The sequence below is a fragment of the Podarcis erhardii genome, assembly GCF_964252035.2.
Source record: "Podarcis erhardii genome assembly, chromosome: 11".
NCBI lineage: Eukaryota > Metazoa > Chordata > Lepidosauria > Squamata > Lacertidae > Podarcis > Podarcis erhardii.
The window spans coordinates 51,076,490-51,092,488 of NC_138501.1; positions in this window are offsets into that span (position 1 = coordinate 51,076,490).

Consider the following 15,999-nt stretch of genomic DNA (forward strand, 5'->3'; position numbering starts at 1 on the left):
TTTATTTTTAATTCGGAAAAAGAGGAAAGGGAAATGTGTGCATAAAATTCCTGGCAAATCACGATCTCCTGTTTACCCTGTGATTAAATACATATTTCTTGCCAATCTTTAGCTCGGTAAAAATTTTAAGAGGGGCTGTGCATTTACTCCTAACTGCCTTATCTTTATTTTCCTGATGTCGGTTGATGAATGTTTGGCCACATAAATGTGAATGCAAGCGAGATTCGGTCTGCAAGGGAGGGGAAGAAAAAATATCATGCCATTTTTTTGGCTAATCACAAATGTCATGTACAAAAGATCACAACCTCTCAGTCTGGGTTAATCAATCCAGAAGAATGACACAGAAGACAAAAAGAAAAAAAAAAGTACGAATGGGGTGAATTTATAAAGGATTCAGATTAATAAATAAGCAGGTATTCGGATTCATAATCTTATCTCTTTCTCATTGAATTCAGTGGGACTTAGCTATACTTAAATTTGTTTCAGGAATCATGACAAACAATAGCTATTCTTAGTGCTCTCACAGCTACTAGTGGTCACTGTAGTACAGTGGTACCTCAGGTTAAGTACTTAATTCGTTCCGGAGGTCCGTATTTAACCTGAAACTGTTCTTAACCTGAAGCACCACTTTAGCTAATGGGGCCTCCTGCTGCTGCTGCACCCCCGGAGCAAAATTTCTGTTATCATCCTGAAGCAAAGTTCTTAACCTGAAGCACTATTTCTGGGTTAGCAGAGTCTGTAACCAGAAGCATATGTAACCTGAAGCGTATGTAACCCGAGGTACCACTGTAATAGTGGTTGTAGTAATTTTGGCAAGAATTAACTTTTACACCACTATGTTTGCTCCCCAGGTTAGGGGACACCTTTAAATAAAACAGGGAACCAAGAGAATCACAGCAATCTCGGTATCCTGTAGGAACCCAGTTTGCTAGAGCAATTGCAATAGGACAGCCTTGCTAACCAGCTGCTCAGCTGCTAGCTAGAAGGTACATCAGAACAAAGCTTATATAGGCTACTTGCACACAGCACACAAAGAGTCATCTAAAGGTCTTTAAACATCCTTCTATATACATCAAGAAAGGTTACTTCCTTGAGGAGACACAAAACAACCACCACCACTACTTCTTCTTCTTCTACTACTACTACTTTGTTATTTATACCCCGCCCATCTGGCTGGGTTTCAAATGTTACACTTCTGTCACTGTTGCCCTGGCAACCAGGCCTTCATCTGGCTGTTGACATTCCTTGCTTCATCTCACTTCCCTCACTTCTCCTTCCCACCCAGGAAGCTTCAAGGATAGCTGGCTTTACACTCTGGTCCTAACTCATAATAGACTTAGAATAACATCATGGAGGACCATTTGTGCCACTTTCAGGGTTAGATATGATCTAATAGTATCACAGAATCCTAGAGTTGGAACCAAGGGTCATCTAGTCCAACCCCATTCAATACAGGAATCTCAGCTCAAGCATCCATGACCGATGGCCTTCCAACCTCTGCTTGAAAAGGAAGAAGAGTCCACAACTTCCCGAGGGAGATGGTTCCACTGCCGAACAGCTCTGATGGTCAGAAAGTTACCATCTAGTCAAACGATCATCTAGTATTGACTCCCCAAGACTTCAGGCTATATTTTCTCAGTCCAGCCTGTCTGGAACCCTTTTTAATGGAGCTGACAAAGGGTGTTAAGTGTTGCCTTCACTGATTGACAGTAGCTCTCCAGGGTTTCAGATGGGACATTCCCAGCCTTGCCTGGAGAAGTGGTCCTCTGTGTAGAAATTGCATGTTCTAGCACTGAATGATGGTTCTTCCTTGATGATATCATTGGGAACATGATGGGCTCTGGAAGTGTCACCTGCTAGGAATGGATCTGGTTTTAAATCAGATTTAATGTGGAGAATCCAATGGTCATCCGCCAAAGTAATTTGATTTGACACAACCACTCATCTGTATCTAATATGACATAGGCCACTCAAACTGATATTTTTATGTCATATATATATGATACACACACACACACACACAGTGTTACCTCGGGTTAAGAACTTAATTCATTCCGGAGGTCCATTCTTAACCTGAAACTGTTCTTAACCACTTTAGCTAATGGGGCCTCCTGCTGCTGCCGCGCTGCTGCTGCACGATTTCTGTTCTCATCCTGAAGCAAAATTCTTAACCAAAGGTACTATTTTTGGGTTAGTGGAGTCTGTAACCTGAAGCGTCTGTAACCTAAAACATCTGTAACCCGAGGTACCACTGTATATATATCTCCATCCATCCATCCACCCCTGTAAGTAAACAAGCAGCTAACTTCATTTGCGGCATAAAATGAGCTTAATAACAACGGAGATCAAAACGAGCCAAGGCAGCAGGAGAGAATGGCGGGGGATCACTCGTAAGCCTGTTTGCCCCTGAAGGGAGAATTATTATTATGACCTTGTAGCTTTGAGCGGGCATGTGCTCCTTTTTGGATCAAATGGAAGGCGTTGGCACACATTTCTGCCTGGAAAGGCTGTTGGAGCTTTGGGTTTTTAACGGGGCTGGAGGTGCTGCTCGGAGCATCGAAGCATGGGTGCCAAATCCAAGGGAAAGGAAATAATGGAAAATGCTGATTAGGAGGCTCTGAGAAAGCAACGGAACATTTGTACTCAACTATAAAACGTAATGCTCTGCTAATCTGTTTTTGGCTGTCTTTACCAGCTTTCTAATATACTTTTTTATATGGCGCTATAGCTTATTTAATATAGATTTTCATTCAGTGAGTTGTTTAAAACCCTTAAAGAGTTCTTCCAGACACAAGACCCACCCAACTCCCCATCCTCTTCTTTTCTTTCAGTTTATTTGCCTAAAAAAAAAAAAAAGCATTGTTCTAGATTGTGCTGATTGTAGCTGTCTTGTCTTCCCGAAACAATCTGCATTTTAGCTCCTCCAGGAGGGCCACACTGACCAAATTACCAGTATCATTCATACCATAGTGTTGCCATATTCCAAAGAGCTAAAAAGAAGACACATTTGTAGGTGGGCCAGAGGGGATAGAGGGAAGGAAGGAAAATAGTAGTAATAGTGTCTGCGCAGGTATTTTGGAATATTTAATAATGATAATTAAAAATGAAAATGACATACCCGCCAACATTTTGTGAAGAAAATTTTGGGCACAACCCCATCCCACATCTCCGTCACTCACCCCCTCCCTGCTGCTCTGCTGACCCCTTCCTCACCCACCTGCTTGCCACTCCTTCCCACTCCCCTCTTCCCTTTGCTGTGTTCAGCCTCCTGCTCATGAAATAATAATAATAATAATAATAATAATAATAATAATAATAATAATAATAATAATAATTTATTTATACCCCGCCCATCTGGCTGGGCCTCCCCAGCCACTCTGGGCGGCTTCCAAAAGAATATTAAAATACTATGATACATCAAACATTAAAAGCTTCCCTAAACAGGGCTGCCTTCAGATGTCTTCTAAAAGTCTGGTAGTTGTTGTTCTCTTTGACATCTGGTGGGAGGGCATTCCACAGGGCGGGTGCTACTACCGAGAAGGCCCTCTGCCTGGTTCCCTGCAACTTGGCCTCTCGCAGTGAGGGAACCGCCAGAAGGCCCTCGGTGCTGGACCTCAGTGTCCGGGTAGAACGATGGGGGTGGAGATGCTCCTTCAGGTATACTGGACCGAGGCCATTTAGGGCTTTAAAGGTCAGCACCAACACTTTGAATTGTGCTCGGAAACGTACTGGGAGCCAATGTAGGTCTTTCAAGACCGGTGTTATATGGTCTCGGCGGCCGCTCCCTGTCACCAGTCTGGCTGCTGCGTTCTGGATTAGTTGTAGTTTCCGGGTCACCTTCAAAGGTAGCCCCACGTAGAGTGCATTGCAGTAGTCCAAGCGGGAGATAACCAGAGCATGCACCACTCTGGCGAGGCAGTCCACAGGCAGATAGGGTCTCAGCCTGCGTACCAGATGGAGCTGGTACACAGCTGCCCTGGACACGGATTTAACCTGTGCCTCCATGGACAGCTGTGAGTCCAAAATGACTCCCAGGCTGCGCACCTGGTCCTTCAGGGGCACAGGTACCCCATTCAGGACCAGGGAGTCCTCCACACCTGCCCGCCTCCTGTCCCCCAGAAACAGTACTTCTGTCTTGTCAGGATTCAATCTCAATCTGTTAGCCGCCATCCATCCTCCAACCGCCTCCAGACACTCACACAGGACTGTCACCGCCTTCACTGGTTCTGATTTGAAAGAGAGGTAGAGCTGGGTATCATCCGCATACCGATGAACACCCAGCCCAAACCCCCTGATGATCTCTCCCAGCGGCTGCATGTAGATGTTGAAAAGCATGGGGGAAAGGACAGAACCCTGAGGCACCCCACAAGTGAGAGCCCAGGGGTCTGAACACTCATCCCCCACCACCACTTTCTGAACACGGCCCAGGAGGAAGGAGCGGAACCACTGTATGACAGTGCCCCCAGCTCCCAGCCCCTCAAGACGGTCCAGAAGGATGTTATGGTCGATGGTATCAAACGCCGCTGAGAGATCCAGCAGAACTAGGAAACAGCTCTCACCTTTGTCCCTAGCCCGCCGGAGATCATCAACCAGTGCGACCAAGGCAGTTTCAGTCCCATGATGAGGCCTGAATCCCGACTGGAAGGGATCCAAATGGTCCGCTTCTTCCAGGCATGCCTGGAGTTGTTCAGCAACCACTCGCTCAATCACCTTGCCCAAGAATGGAAGATTTGAGACTGGGCGATAGTTGGCCATCGTGGCCGCATCTAAAGATGGTTTTTTAATAATAATAATAATAATAATAATAATAATAATTTATTATTTGTACCCCGCCCATCTGGCTGGGTCTCCCCAGCCACTCTGGGCGGCTTCCATAAAAACCAGAAATACACTAAAATATCACAGATTAAAAACTTCCCTGAACAGGGCTGCCTTAAGATGTCTTCTGAATGTCAGGTAGTTATTTATCGCTTTGACATCTGATGGGAGGGCGTTCCACAAGGCGGGTGCCACTACCGAGAAGGCCCTCTGCCTGGTTCCCTGTAGCTTTGGTTCTCGTAATGAGGGAACCGCCAGAAGGCCCTCGGCGCTGGACCTCAGCGTCCGGGCAGAACGATGGGGGTGGAGACGCTCCATCAGGTATACTGGGCCGAGGCCGTTTAGGGCTTTAAAGGTCAACACCAGCACTTTGAATTGTGCTTGGAAACGGACTGGGAGCCAATGTAGGTCTTTCAAGACCGGTGTTATGTGGTCTCGGCGGCTGCCCCCAGTCACCAGTCTAGCTGCCGCATTCTGGATTAGTTGTAGTTTCCGAGTCACCTTCAAAGGTAGCCCCACGTAGAGTGCATTGCAGTAGTCCAAGCGGGAGATAACTAGAGCATGCACCACTCTGGCGAGACAGTCCGCGGGCAGGTAGGGTCTCAGCCTGCGTACCAGGTGGAGTTGGTAGACAGCTGCCCTGGATACAGAATTGACCTGTGCCTCCATGGACAGCTGTGAGTCCAAAATGACTCCCAGGCTGCACACCTGGTCCTTCAGGGGCACAGTTACCCCTTTCAGGACCAGGGAGTCCTCCACACCAGCCCGCCCCCTGTCCCCCAAAAACAGTACTTCTGTCTTGTCAGGATTCAACCTCAATCCATTAGCCGCCATCCAGCCTCCAACCGCCTCCAGGCACTCACACAGGACCTTCACCGCCTTCACTGGTTCTGATTTGAAAGAGAGGTAGAGCTGGGTATCATCTGCATATTGATGGACACCCAGTCCAAACCCCCTGATGATCTCTCCCAGCGGTTTCATATAGATGTTAAAAAGCATGGGGGAGAGGACGGAACCCTGAGGCACCCCACAAGTGAGGGCCCAGGGGTCTGAACACTCATCCCCCACCACCACTTTCTGAACACGGCCCAGGAGGAAGGAGCGAAACCACTGTATAACAGTGCCCCCAGCTCCCAGCCCCTCTAGACGGTCCAGAAGGATGTTATGGTCGATTGTATCAAAGGCCACTGAGAGATCCAGCAGAACTAGGAAACAGCTCTCACCTTTGTCCCTAGCTCGCCGGAGATCATCAACCAGCGCGACCAAGGCAGTTTCAGTCCCATGATGAGGCCTGAATCCCGATTGGAAGGGATCCAAATGGTCCGCATCCTCCAGGCGTGCCTGGAGTTGTTCAGCAACCACGCGCTCAATCACCTTGCCCAAGAATGGAAGATTTGAGACTGGGCGATAGTTGGCCATACTGGCCGGGTCTAAAGATGGTTTTTTAAGAAGCGGTTTGATGACCGCCTCTTTCAGCGGATCTGGGAATGCTCCCTCACAGAGGGAAGCATTCACCACCCCGCAGAGCCCATCGCCCAGCCCTTCCCGGCTTGCTTTTATTAGCCAGGATGGGCAAGGATCCAGGAGACAGGTGGTTGGTTTCACGCGTCCAAGCAGCCTGTCCACATCCTCGGGGGTAATGGATTGAAATCGATTCCATGCAACTTGACCAGACAGAGCTCTAGCACTCTCCCGCCCCAGCCCTGCTCCCACGGTGGTGTCTAGCTCCTTCCGAATATGAGTGATTTTATCTGCAAAAAACTTTGCAAAATCGTTGCAGGAGATATTGGGGTCTTTACAAAGCCCCGGTGGTAAAGGTGATTCCGTTAAATTACGAACCACCTGAAAAAGTCTCCTGCTACTATTTTCTGCAGATGCAATAGAGGCGGTGAAGAAAGTCTTCTTCGCCTTCGCTATCGCCACTTGGTAGGCTCGACGTTGAGCTCTAACCTGTGTCCGGCCAGATTCGGAGTGAGTTTTTTGCCACCGACGCTCTAGCCGTCTCAGCGATTGTTTCATCGCCCTCAGCTCCAAAGAAAACCACGGAGCTGTCCGGGCTCCATGCAATTGGAGAGGGCGCTTCGGAGCCAGACAGTCGATAGCCCTGGTTAACTCCGCATTCCAGCGGGCCACCAGGGAATCAGCTGGTGAATCAGGAATCAGGAATCATCAACATGGGATAAGGCATCCCCTACCACTCTCTGGAAACCATTTGGATCCATTAAGTGGCGGGGGCGGACCATCCGAATTGGTCCCACCTCCCTGCAGAGGGGAAGGGTCGCGGAGAAGTCCAGTTGCACCAGGAAGTGATCTGACCATGGCACTTCTTTTGTTTCACTTTTACTTAGTGTCAGATGACCCACGTCACTAGAGGTGAACACCAGGTCTAAGGCATGTCCATGACTATGAGTTGGGCCAAACTTATTCAGGGACAGCCCCATGGAGGCCATGCTTTCCACGAAGTCCCGAGCAGCCCCTTGTAAGGTCGTGTCGGCATGGATGTTAAAATCCCCTAGGACAACCAAACTAGGTGTCTCCAGGAGAAAATCCGCCACGACCTGAAGCAGCTCAGACAGGGAATCCTTGGTGCAGCAGGGAGGTCGGTACACCAAAAGGAATCCTGTACTGCCCCTATTGCCCAACTTCCAGAACATGCACTCAGAAAACTGGATCTTCCCAGTAGGACGCCCGGTGCAAGCTAGTGACTTCCTAAAAATCACTGCCACCCCCCCTCCCCGCCCACATGACCTGGGTTGCTGTGCGTAAGAGAAACCTGGTGGGCAAGCAGCGGCAAGGACAGGCCCATCTGCTTCCTCCAACCAGGTCTCTGTCACACATGCCAGGTCAAGTCCTCCATCCACAATCAGGTCGTGGATGGCAGTGGTTTTATTCATCATTGACCTGGCATTACACAGCAACACCTTCAGGTCATGTAGGTTTCCCCTGTTGATTCCAGTATCCATCCGGTCAAGGCCAGACCCGGAGGCAGGGATAGTCTTCAAACAACGACTAAACCTGCCTCCTCGGTAATGACATGGTCTGGTCTTAGCGTAACTCCGCCTCCTGCCCATGATCACCGAGATCGGATGTCCCAGTGCCTCCCCCCCTGTGGAACTTGTCCCAGCCATCGTGATGGCTGGGGCCCCACTCCCAGGCAGCCCTGATCTAGCCCCTTCAAAACAAAACACAAACTATACAGAACCAATAAAACAACAACAACAACAAAAAGGAACAGAACAATTATACTAAAATTAATCCCCAACCAAATATCCATCCCACCCACCCCCAGCAATGGAAAAAAAGAAATAAAAATTTAAATTGCCACCGACTGCTTAAGGACATTTTAAAGCACATTAACCCCCTGGAACAGGGAAGCAATGGCAGAACACTTCCCACCCTTCCCAAGAGTTTGTTCCAAAAGTTTGTTCCTGGGCCACGCCCCCTGGGCCAGCTGGAAAAGGCCCTGGAAGGGAGCAGGCCCTGCAGTCCTCACCCAGCCGATGGTCCGAGGCCTCACTGCAGCAGGAGTCCCTTTATAGCCAGGAGAGAGGGTCTGGGCCACGCCCCCTGGGCCAGCTGGAAAAGGCCCTGGGAGGGAGCAGGCCCTGCAGTTTTAAGAAGTGGTTTGATAACCGCCTCTTTCAGCGGGTCTTGGAAGGCTCCCTCAAGGAGGGAAGCATTCACCACCCCACGAAGCCCATCGCCCAGTCCTTCCCAGCTAGCTTTTATAAGCCAGGATGGGCAAGGATCAAGGAGACAGGTGGTTGGTTTCACTCGTCCAAGCAGCCTGTCCACATCCTCGGAGGTAACAGATTGGAATTGATCCCATGCAATTTGACTAGACAGGACTCTAGCACTCTCCCGCCCCGGCCCTGCTCCCACGGTGGCGTCTACCTCTTCCTGAATCTGAGCAACTTTATCTGCAAAAAACTTTGCAAAATCATTGCAGGAAATGCTGTGTTTCCAGAAGATGCAAGGCTGAGCAGCCCCAGGAAGAAGACCTGAAAGACTACCACCACCTCCTCCTCCTCCTCCTCCTTCACCAGCAGGTCCCAAGAACTCAACATTTAAAACAGATTGTGGTCACAGGAATATGGCAAATCCTGAAAACGACATCTCAGTTGTCAATGGCCGCAGTGAGCATTCATTGAAGAAATCACTGGAGAAATCAAGTGCCCATCGCGGGAGGAAGGTTCACAATTTAGGAGCTGCCAGAGAGAATCCCTTGTCCCAAGCCACCAGCTCCTGGATTTCTGAGGGTGGTGGAATAATAATAATAATAATAATAATAATAATAATAATAATAATTTGTATTCCGCCTATCTGACTGGGTTGCCTCAGCCACTCTGGGCAGCTTGCAACAGAATATACAAAAACGCAACAGAACATCACACATTAAAAGCTTCCTGATATAGGGCTGCCTTCAGATGACTACGGAAGGTCATATGATTATTTATCTCTTTGACATCTGAAAGGACGGTGTTCCACAGGGTGAGTGCCACTACAGAGAAAGCCCTCTGCCTGGTTCCCTGTTACTTCACTTCTCTCAGTGGGAGAATGGCCAGAGAGCTGGACCTCAGTGTCTGGGCTGAACAATGGGGGTGGAGAGGCTCCTTCAGGTATACAGGGGTAACCTACCAAGAAGACCCCTTCTGTTGTTCTTAACACCTGGGAGGGTCTATAGGTAAAGAGTTAGGACTGGCAAATTGGGACCTCTTGGTACATCTATCACCCTCAGATTTTTTGGGGGGCTGGTGGTGGCCTGTGATAGGTTGTGGGAGCTCCTAAGCGATGGAATGTCCTCCCAATATTGTATCATATTTTTAATTATATTCTGAATATGCCTTTATTTAACCCTGAGCTTTTACACCCAGGGCCATCTTAAGCATATCCGCTGCTGTGGTGCAAAGATCCCTCTGGTGCCACCCCTCCGCCCCCGTTCCCCAGAGTTGCTGACCTTTTTTTAGGGAGGATGGTCTGCTGGCGGGGCTGGAGGAGGTGGGCAGCGGCTGGAGGGCAGCTCCTCTGGTGGGGAAGAGGCGGCGGCTGGCTGCAGTGGCTCCTGGCTCAGCTGGCCGCTTTGTGCCATGGTAGCCATGGCAGGAGGAGGCTCCAGGCACTGCGCTGCTTTGGCGCATGATGGAGGCGGGCAAGGGCGGTGAACTGATGCCAGGAGGCACTGCGTCCAGCCTCCACTGCTTCCCTGGTGCCCTCCAGAACTTGGCGCCCTGGTGCCCTGTGCCACTAGCCTCTATAGGTAAGACATCCCTGTTTACAACTGAGATATATGTTGTTGATTTTTTAGGATGCAACCTATTCTTTTCATTGTAATTTTTTGAAAGTGATCTTAATATAATATTTTTACATTGCCGCAACCCATCCTGGGATGACAAGGGTGATGATGATTTATTCTATTTATATTCACAGACACACACATATATATACACACAGAGAGAGCCCAAGGCAGCAAGCATATCATTAAAACAATAGCATTAACACCATTCTAAAAACAGCATTAAAATAATCATGTTTTCTCAGCCAACTATTTCAGGTCTACCAGGAACAAATGCCTGTTAAACAGGATCTTATGGTGAAGGGAATATGAGAACTCCAAATCTAAATATTGATATGAGGGGGTTTCTCGCACTTCTTATGTGCAAGATTGGGGAGGGGGGAGAAAGTTGGCTTTGCGCGAGATCTGATTCCTGGATTCAGCACACATTCAAATGCTGGGACAGTCAGTCTGGCCTGGTAATGGATCACTAAATATGAGATGCTAAGGGAATAAAGGGAGTGGCTCTGTGCCATAGGATAAATGGGTGGGCATCTCTCTATGGTTACACAGAAAGACAAAAGGCCACGGTTGAGAGTTGAGTGATGTGAGCAAGAAGCTGGATGCAAAAACTGAGGCTGGAAAGGCAGAGCGTTTATTTCTGCTGGAATCCAAAGCTGAGACTATGGGAAAAGCAAAGGCTGCTTAGCGTGCTACGGTTGCCATGTGTTTGGAATTTCCTGGACATAGCCGGGATTTGGCTGTCGGAAACAGTTTAATAACCAGGAAAAGGTGGTGCTGTGGTCTAAACCACTGAGCCTCTTGGGCTTACTGATCAGAAGGTCGGCGGTTCGAATCCACGTTACAGAGTAAGCTTCCGTTGCTCTGTCTGAGCTCCTGCCAACCTAGCAGTTCGAAAGCACGCCAGTGCAAGTAGATAAATAGGTACCACTCTGGCGGGAAGGTAAACGGTGTTTCTATGTGCTCTGGCTTCCATCACGGTGTTCTGTTGTGCCACAAGCACTTTAGTCATGCTAGCCACATGACCCAGAAAGCTGTCTGTGGACAAACACTGGCTCCCTCAGCCTGAAAGCGAGATGAGCACCGCAACCCCATAGTTGCCTTTGACTGGATTTAACCATTCAGGGGTCCTTTACCTTTCCCCCCTTTTTTAATAACTAGGAAAATCTGGATGTATGGCAACCCATGTCAGAAGTATAGATTTTGGCGAATTTCATTAAAAATAGCTCCAAAACTAAAAAGCTTAACAACAATACAATAACAAACATAAAAACCTTTTTTGCTCTGCCGTGCTTACGACTTCTTTCTTTCCCTTCAACTGGTACCCCATATCAAATCCAACCGCACAATCTGCCTCTTTACTAAATATCTACATTGTAGGATTTACTTCAATCCTGCTAGTGTCTTCAAGTTTTTACAATTATCATTCAAATAAACAATGAATTTACTCCAGTCTCTCTGGAATTTCTGATCGTCCTGGTCTCGAATCCTGCAGGTCAGTTTGGCCAACTCAGCAAAATACATCATCCTCTCCTGCCGCTCCGCAATGGTAGGAACTCCTTCTAATTTCCATTTTTGGGCCAACAAAGTCCTCACTGCAACTGTGGTGTACATGAATAATCTTTGATCTACCCTTGTGATCTCATTTCCCATCAAGCCTAGCAAAAATGCTTCCGGCTTTTTGGGAAAAGTACATCTAAACATCTTCTTTAATTCATTGTAAATCGATTCCCAAAATGCTTTTACTTTATCACAAGTCCTCCACATATGATAAAAATCTCCATCTAAATCTTTACATTTCCAGCATGCTTTATCCCTCATTCTATACATTTTTGCTAACTTTACCGGTGTCAAATGCCATCTACAGATCATCTTCATTACATTTCCTTTCAGAGCCATACATGCTGTAAATTTCATACCTTGGACACATGGATAAAATTGTGGAATGAAGGAATGGAAGCAAATACTCTGTGCGATGCAAAGGCACAGTCTGGAGTTCTTCCCAGGAACCAGGCTTGTTTTAGTGATACCACATGCCCTCAGCCATATTGCAGCCTGTTAATAACCTGCCCTTGTCCAACACTTTCACCTCCCCTGGTTACACACACACACACACGAGAGAGAGAGAGAGAGAGAGAGAGAGAGAGAGAGAGAGAGAGTCACCAATGTGATATAAATACAGAAATAAACAAGATTTGCAGGGAGGTTGTTTGTGGTGATGAGACTGGGGAAGGGGGGAGAGGAGAAGGTTTGACACCAACACAAGGCATGAGATGCTCCCATCAGGTGTTGTTTTAATCTCTCAGTACCGAGACAGTGATTTGATTTAGCATCGCAGTTGTTAAGAGCAGACGGCGCTCTTGGAACCTGTTGCTGAATCCAAGGCCAGCCACTCTTTCCAAATATCCTGATTTTAAGCGTGTGTGTGTGTGTGTGTGTTGCAAAGCCAAACCTTTTCAAAGAGAACTGGCTCAAGCTTACTCAGAGGAATTCCATTAAATGAACTCATCCGTCATCTTGCCTTTTATTGATGAGTGGCACTGTTTGGCGGGGAGTGACACGGCAGAACAAATAGCATCAGAGCCCAGGCTTCCTCTTCATCTCGAGCTGAGGCACACAGACACCCCCCCCTCCCCCGGCAAAAAAAAGGCACACACAAGTCATTACTTATTACATCCATTATTAACTCAGCTCAGGGCTCATTAGGCATGGAAATTGAGGATAGCAAAATCGGGAGCTAAGTAGTCTTTGGTACCCACACATAAGGAAGGGGAGTGGTGATGTATGGGGTGTGGCACGGAGGGGTTGCAGATCAGGACAGAGACAGAAGGGCAGTTAAAAGCGGCAACTCAGCATTTGTGACATTTCCAAATCCTAAGGGCCGTGGGTTGTTGATTGTAGGCTTCCCCTTTTCTGACACGATTGCGTTGAGGACTACATTTGAAAGCGTTGGGGCCAGAGCGCAGGAATATGAGAGAAGGGCACCATTAGCTCCACACAGACCTTTGTGATGAACTTCGCTCAGTGCGTGGTGTTGTTCTATTAAAGGGGAGGCTCGGAGAAAGGGTCTGGGGAGCCACGAAGGAGAGGAAGGGCCAGCTAAAAAATAAAACAGAATCACTGCCTGGTTCTTTTGCTTAAAGTCAAGTTCAAGGGGAATCTTGTAGGCCTGGCTCTGGTGAAACAAGGGGTGGAAAGGGCGGTAGGTGAAGCTGATGTTTCGGCTGATGGGTAGGTGGGAGTGAATTTGGGAATTCCTCCTGGACAAAGGATCTGGGGGATTATGAGAGAGACACAGATGGTGCATTATGAGTATAAAGGGGGGCGGCAAAGGAAGAGGTCAGCTGGGTTAGTTCAGCATCCTGTTCTTTGTGATGGCCTGGGATTCAGATTCGGATGCTGAACCTGAGGGATCCCAGCCTGCACAGGATTCCCCGCCTCCAGAACCAGCTGAGCCAGGGCTGGGACATGAGCCTGAAGGGTCCTCACCTGTGCTGGATCCTCAGGTGCAGGCACCAGCTGAGTCTGCTCTGGCTCCTGAGGTCATGGAGGACCCATTGCCTGCAGGTGCTCCACCCTCAGCCCCGTCAGTGGGGCTGAAGTTGCCTCTGGGTCCGGTAACCCTCCAGCCTCTCCTGAGCTGCAGAGGCTCAGGGCAAAGAGGCAGAGGGAACTAAGTTCCCGCAGGAGTGCTCGCCTCCAGGCCAGGAGAGGCGAGTTACCAGAGGCTTCGGGGCAGATTAAAGCCGGCCAGCCCCAGTCCCAAGCTGTGGGAGCAACATTACTGGTTGCTAGTTCCTGCCTGAACCCTGTCCTGCTTACCTGCCTGAGCCCTGACCTGCCGTGGCTCCCTACTTGCTTGCCTGTCCCTGACTTCACCTGACTCCCTGCCCTGCACCCAGCTTCAGCTACTATGGACTGCCTTGACGTTGCACCTTTGACCACAGACCGGACTTGGACCTCTCCTTTCGAGTAACCCACGGGACCAGCACATTCTTACAGTGGCCAACCAGATGTCCAAGGGAAGCTGGCATCGGCTTAGTGGACCTTTTCTGATGTTTGTCCTTTGTTTTTCCTAGGCCATGGGTAGATGGTAGATGGTGGTGGTGGTGAATTTGTGATGTGTATTTTACATGCATCCAAAGGAAATTTGTAACCATACCAATTAAAAAATATTTTTAAAAAGCAGTACATAAACATCTGGTGATTGCTTTAAAATACAAAACAAAGACCTAAGGCAGAGGCCTTTTCACCCAGCAGGATGAAATGGGAGATCAGCTCCTTAGCATGCCCATTTAGGGCTTGGGATTTGCAACTAGCTTATGAAGAGTGATCAGGACAGGAGGGGCTATCAAAAATGTTACCGTTTGCCTTGCAAAATAGTAAAGGTTAAAAGGACTTGTAATTGGGTGATCAACATTAATGATGTAGAGCGAAAATGTGCAGACAAACAGATCTGTTCCATGAAAGGCTGAAATAAACAGTGGATGAATGGACAAAGAGCTGAATGATGTTCACGGGCATTTATCAGGAGGAAAGCAGGTCTGCGTCTAACTGTGTGATCCTTTTTGCACATGGAGGCAGGTAATAAAAAGGTAAGAGATCGAGAAATGGGTTGGACAAGAGGCAGATTTGTGTAGCTGGAACAACACTTGCATAGTTATTTACTATCTACTTTAGATATCATCTAGACTGATGCTATTTGATGGAGACCTTTTCATCTTGTAAACTGTGTTGACCATGCAAAGGCCTGGGCAAAAGAAGGCATGTCTTGACCTATTGATGGAAAATGTACAGTGTTACCTCTGGTTAAGAACTTAATTCGTTCTGGAATTTCTTAATTAATTTCTTAACCTGAAACTGTTCTTAACCTGAAGCGCTGCTTTAGCTAATGGGGCCTCCCGCTGCTGCCACGCCACTGGAGCACAATTTCTGTTCTCATCCTGAAGCAAAGTTCTTAACCTGAGGTACTATTTCTGGGTTAGCGGAGTCTGTAGCCTGAAGCATCTGTAACCTGAAGCGACTGTAACCCGAGGTAGCACTGTACATTGACGGGGCCAGATGCACCTTAGAGAGTAGCCAGTTCCATAACACCACACAAACAAAATCTATGCATTTGCAGTTCATATGTGTATAGTCCTTTTCATTGATTATGTCATATATAATCCTGCCCCCCCCGCCCCCGTATATAAAAACATAAGAAGAGCCTGCTGGTTCAGACCAAGGGCCCATCTAGTCCAACATTCTCTTCTCACAATGTCCAACCAGATGCCTATGGGGAACCCACAATTAGGACCCAAGGACAAGAGCACTCTCCCCTCCTGGGCTTTCCAGCAGCTGGCATTCAGAAGCTTCCTATACTCAAAGCAGAACACGGCTATCATCGCTGGTAGCCATTGATAACCTTAACCTATCATGGATGCTTTATCTATGATTCTGCATTGCAGGGTTTGGAATAGATGAACCTCAGTATCCCTTCGAACACTACTGTTCTGATTTGGTGATTCTATTGTTCCTTCATGAACAGGAACTCGGCATCCCATGTGAAGAACCCTCTTATGTGTTTGTATGGAAAATAAGTTTTCATATACAGTCATACCTCGGGTTGAAGTAGCTTCAGAATGAGTATTTTCAGGTTGTGTTCCGCGGCGACCCAAAAGTAACAGAGCACGTTACTTCTGGGTTTCACCGCTCACGCATGCGCAGACAATCAAAATAATGTCACGCACATGTGCGGAAGCGGCGAATTGTGACCCACCCATGCGTAGATGCACGGACGTGGGTTGCTTTCACTTCAGGATGCGAACGGGGCTCCGGAACATATCCCGTTCGCATCCAGAGGTACCACCATACTATTACTTTCAAGGTTCCTCACCCCAGACAGAGAA